The sequence below is a fragment of the Canis lupus genome, chromosome 25 (assembly GCF_011100685.1).
Source record: "Canis lupus familiaris isolate Mischka breed German Shepherd chromosome 25, alternate assembly UU_Cfam_GSD_1.0, whole genome shotgun sequence".
In the NCBI taxonomy this organism is placed as follows: domain Eukaryota; kingdom Metazoa; phylum Chordata; class Mammalia; order Carnivora; family Canidae; genus Canis; species Canis lupus.
The window spans coordinates 41,373,289-41,378,884 of NC_049246.1; the positions used below are offsets into that span (position 1 = coordinate 41,373,289).

Here is a 5,596-nt window from a genome sequence, read left to right on the forward strand (position 1 = left end):
ATTTCACAATGTCTTTAATAGTGTAGGGATATTCATATTTATTGTTTCTCTCCATTTCATTATATTTGTCAAGTGATTTGTCCATTTCTTCTATATTGTAGCATTTATTGGCATAAAGTTCTAGATAATTATAATAGATTGAATTGAAGCTCCCATTTGTGGCTCCATTTCTCTCTAATGTACACTCATGGTCCCCTAGCTGGGCACAGCCTGTGCAGCTGAAACCCAACAGTCCCACAGACATAGGAGAGACAATAAATGATTATAGTTAAAAGCCACTGAAATTTGGTATGGTTTATTTTGCAATAATCCAGCAATAAAATAAAAACTCATGATTTGTTTTGTGAATGTATGTGAAATGGTTAATTTGTGTTTTATTTTCATTTTTTGGATCAGTCTTACAAGAGATTTAACAAATGTATTGACCTTTCAAAAACTGTTGCTTTGTTTTGTTTACTAGTGTATGCTTGCTTTCTATTTCTTAGATTTTTTTCTCTCTTATATTTGTTATTGCCTTCTATTTTCTATGGGTTTAATTTGGTGATTTTCTTGATTCAAATATTACCTCTATTTGTCCTCTCATAGTAAGAATTCTTTTTTTTTTTAATTTTTATTTATTTATGATAGGCACAGAGAGAGAGAGAGAGAGAGAGGCAGAGACACAGGCAGAGGGAGAAGCAGGCTCCATGCACCGGGAGCCCGACGTGGGATTCGATCCCGGGTCTCCAGGATCGCGCCCTGGGCCAAAGGCAGGCGCTAAACCGTTGTACCATCCAGGGATCTCAGTAAGAATTCTTAATACATGCATGTTAGACATTTTCATTTTGTTCCAGAGGTTTCCTATTCTTTTTTCTTCATGCATAAGTATGTATCCTTTCTGGGACATGTCTTCCAGTTCACTAGTCCTTTGCACTACACTTTGTGACCCATTATTATACCCATCTAATAAATTGTTAGTCTTAGTTTTGTATTTATCTGTTCTCAAATTTCTATTTGACAGTTTTGATGGATTCTGAGTGTCTCCTGCAATTCCCTATCTTTTCCTCTAGTTTCTTGATATGTTGACCATAATTATTTTAAATATTCTGAGAACTGTAATATCTGAATCATATATGGATCTGTTTCTATCTACTTCTGTTTTCCTTTATTTCTACATTTCTTCAATATTTTAGAATATTTCATATTTTTGATTAGATGCTGGACATAATGGGTAAAAACTATATTATTTCCTTCAAATAATGTGTAGTTTTCTGTTGAAGGGTAGACTCAGTCCTGTTGAAGATTGGTTCTAGATCTTGGTAGGCATGGACTATTTCAGTTTTGGCCTTTTCCTAGGGCATGGCCCTTCTGGAGTTTAAAGATAAAACTTGATTTGTTCATCAAGCTCATTGTGGTAAGCAAAATAACATATCTCCAAATATATCCATGTTCCAATCCCCAGGAACTGTTAATATATTAGATTCCATTACAAAGGAAAATTAAGTTTGCAAGTGGAATTAAGTTTACCGATCAGCTGACCCTGATATGAAGATAGTATCTTGAATTATCTGGGTGGGCCCAGCAAAATTGTAAGAATTATTATCAGTGGAAGAGAGAGGTGGAAGCATGAAAAAGACTTTAACAGCCATTGATGCTTTGATGATGGAAGCAGATCATAAGCCAAAGAATGCAGCCAGCCTCTGGAAGTGGAAAGGCAAGAGGATGGATTCCTCCCCCAAATTGCCTTCTCACTGTCTGATTTTAGCCCAGTGAGACCCATTAGGCTTCTGACCTCCAAAACTGTAGGGTAATAAATTCATATGGTTTTAAGCCTCTAAATTTTTAGTAATTTGTTACAATAGCAATAGGATATTAATGCCCATTGCTGTGGATTAAGTTGTGTACTCCCCAAATAATGTGGGGAAGCCTTAAGTCCCACTATGATAATGCTGGGAGATATATGATCTTTGCAAGGTAGTTAGGAGAGGACATGATGGTGGTGCCCTCTGGTGAGATTAGTGCCCTTATGAGAAGAGACACAGAGGGCTTGCTCCCTCTCTCTCTGCCATGTGACAAGACTGTGAGAAGGTAGCTGTCTGCAAGTTGTTAGGAGAGGCCTCCCCCCCATGAACTGAGCATGCTAACACCTGTCCACAGACTTCCAACCTCTAGAACTCTGAAAAAAATATATTGTTTAAGCCGCCCCAAGGATGGTATTTTGTTACAGTGACCTGAGCAGAGTAAGACCTACATAAAGTCAGATGGAGTGTTTCTCACTCTTCAGCATTAGGCAGCTATTGAAATCTCTGATTAGTTCTTTTGCCTCCCAAATTCTGTTTTCCAGGGAGTTTCTTAGACTCTTAACTTCTCTATAAGTACCCCCAAGTGTCTGCCTGTAGCTTGAAGGGAATTTCTTTGTATGTATATTTGGGTCCCACCCCCTCCTTTTCATTGTCCCTCAATATCCTGCCACTTTGACATTTGCACCTCTAATTTACATTTCCTCTGACCAGTCAGACTGGTATTTGCAGCTTGGGTTCCATTTCCTTCTGCTCCACTGAGCTGGAAAATATGGATAAATGGGGACCTTATATCTTGTGCTTTCTTGCTTTTAAGAATTGCAGTCCATCTAGTTACTGTTTGCTATAATTGTTCATCAGTGTCTTCAACAGGTCTTTTCCGCTATGTCTACTTTTTATATTGATGTCATTGGGAGGCTTAGTTCAAGTCAAGCTACTTTGACATGATTAGAACTGTAACTCTGAATTTAATTCAAAACATTAATTTTGTATTTTAATATTTTATAAATCCCAAGATCTTAGTAGATAAACTAGGAATAAATGCTGAATATTTACCATTTACATAGACATGGATGGAACTGGAGGTATTATGCTGAGCGAAATAAGTCAATCAGAAAAATATAATTATCATATAGTTTCACTCATATGTGGAATATAAGAAACAGTACAAAGGATAATAGGGGAAGGGAAGGGAAATTGAATGGGAAGTCATCAGAGAGGGAGAAAAACCATGAAAGACCTTTAACTATAGGAAACAAACTGAGGGTTGCTGGAGGGGAGGTGGGTCGGGGAAAGGATGGGATAATTGGGTAATGGGTTTTAAGGAGGGCACGTGATATGATGAGCACTGAGTGTTATATGCAACTGATAAATTATTGAGCACTACATGTGAAACTAATGATGTACTATAAGTTGTCTAATTAAATTTTTTAAAAAATAAAAAAAAGAAATAGAGCAATGGGCATGAAGTGTCCAGTTCAGTGAAGGGAGTACTCCGTGAATTTGAACAAATGTCTTTACCCTGGGACCACTACTCAGATCAAGATATAGCACATCTCCAGCACCCCAAAAAAGTTCACCTGCCCTTCCCCCATCCCCGGCCCAGGACAACAAATAATTGATACCAACATCAATTTCTTTGCCTGTGTTACATTTTTATTTTAATTAATAAAATCACACATATGTTAAAAAATGTTTTACAAAGGAAGAATTAATATTGTACTTCCAGATGAGTCTATTCCATTGCTTTTCATCTTTTAGGCCCCTTTTTTTTAAAGAAAGTTCAATTTATTGCATAGATATCATATTAGGAGGGCTACCCTTAACAATAACAACAGACAACTCTACCAATAGCAGTTTATTTTTTTTTATTTTTTATTTTTCCAATAGCAGTTTAAAGAAAAACAAATTTGTATTTATATAAGAAGTCTAGAGCTGATTAGTGTCATCAAAGACCCAAGATTTTATCATCTTCCTGCTTGGCCATTCTCATCTTCACGCTATTAAGCCTCACAGTAGCAGGAAGGCTGCTGGAGCTCCAGTACCACATCCTTTTCCTAGTCAGGTAACGAAGGGACAAAGGATGGGCAGCCTGGGTGGCTCAGTGGTTTAGTGCTGACTTTAGCCCAGGGCATGATCCTGGAGACCCAGGATCGAGTCCCATGTCGGGCTCCCTGCATGGAGCCAGCTTCTCCCTTTGCCTTGTGTCTCTGCCTCTCTCTGTGTGTGTCTCTTATGAAAAAAATAAATAAAATCTTGAAGAAGAAGAAAAAAGAAAAGGATCAGCCAAATCTAAACTCACGTGTATAGTTTCAAAACATTTTATTGTGGAAAACTTTAAACATATACCAAAGTAGAAAATCAAGTGTAAGGAACTCCATGTACTTATCAAATAACTTCAGTAATGATCAACTAACGCCAAGCCTCTCCAGCTATAATCCTACCCAGTTCTCACACTCCAGAAATACTTTGATGTAAGCCCCAGTCATTTTTATCATTTCATTTGCAAACATTTCAGTATTTGTCTCTATATGAAAAAGTTTCTTTGTTTAGACACAAACACACCACTTTTGCATGTCTAAAAAATTTTACATTGGATTTAAAAATAAAATATTTGATATTTTTGTAGATGTCATACTTTTTTTTTTTTTTTTTAGTTTCTTTGAAACATCATCCCCTGCAAATTCCTGACATGGTTCTTAAATCTTTTTTTAAATAGATGCATAGATAATATTTCTTTTTTCTTTTCTCTACAGTGCATTTGTTGAAGAAATAAGACTGTATTTCCTGTGATTTCCCATGGTCTGGGTTTTGCTGATTTCTTTCCTGTGATGTCATTTAATATGCTTCTTGTTCTTCTGTGTTTGCTATAAATTGATAGTTGGATCTAGAGGCTTGATCTAATTCACAGATTCACATTCAGCACCGTTTGGCAAGAATACTTTATAGGTGTGGTGCAGTCTTCCATCAGGAGACAGATAACCTGCATCCCCTTTAAAAGTAAACTTTCCCAGAACACTCTGTCATCCTCTCCTCTGCCAAACAGTCTTCTGCTTCAGACTTATTGGCCAGAACTGGATCATGTGACTGTCCCTAGCTGCTAAAGAGGAAGGAGATTAAACATCTGACAAAGCGAGCAGGACTGGGGCTTGGCCAATTACCACTCCGAACTAGCTCAGGGCTCTCTTGCAAGGAGGGCCACAGGAATTACATGGACAACAACACTGTCTGCCACAAAAACCCATGATTAAATGTAGGTAATAAATGTTTTTTATAAAGCATTATGATATAAATAATATTTATTGATGGCTATTAAATATTAACAAGGAATGATTAGGTTAATGATAATTTGTCGTAATACTCTGTTATATTTCAAGTAAGTTCAGCTGTATATGGTAGTTTGTAGTAAGTACAATACAAAATGGCCCTTTATTTTTTTTTAAGATTTATTTATTCATTTATTTGAGAGAGAGAGAACAGGCCCGCCTGTGAGGAGGGGGCGGAGAGAGAAGGTGAAAAGCTGACTCCCTGCGGAGCATGAAGCCTGACATGACATGGGGCTCAATCCAAGGATGCTTAGATCATGACCTGAGCAGAAACCAAGAGTCAGATGTTCGATTGACTGAGCCATCCAGGTACTCCCTAAAATGTCACTTTATTTTAAAGACTATTTATTAGAGCAGTTTTGAGTTCACAGCAAAATTGAGTAAAAGATACAGATTTTGGGGTGCCTGGGTGGCTTAGTGGTTGAGCATCTGCCTTTGGCTCAGGTCATGATCCCAGGGTCTGGGAATCAAGTCCTGCATTAGGCTCTCTGT

At 37.4% G+C, this 5,596-nt stretch overlaps 1 long non-coding RNA gene across 1 annotated transcript; it reads left to right on the forward strand.

Moving 5' to 3' along the window:
* Nucleotides 1-620: 620 nt before the first annotated feature.
* Nucleotides 621-5,030, forward strand: LOC111092469. The gene is made up of 3 exons (XR_005378278.1): nt 621-785; nt 3,669-3,843; nt 4,535-5,030. It is a non-coding gene; the product is annotated as an uncharacterized LOC111092469 (long non-coding RNA).
* The last annotated feature ends 566 nt before the right edge of the window (nt 5,031-5,596 follow it).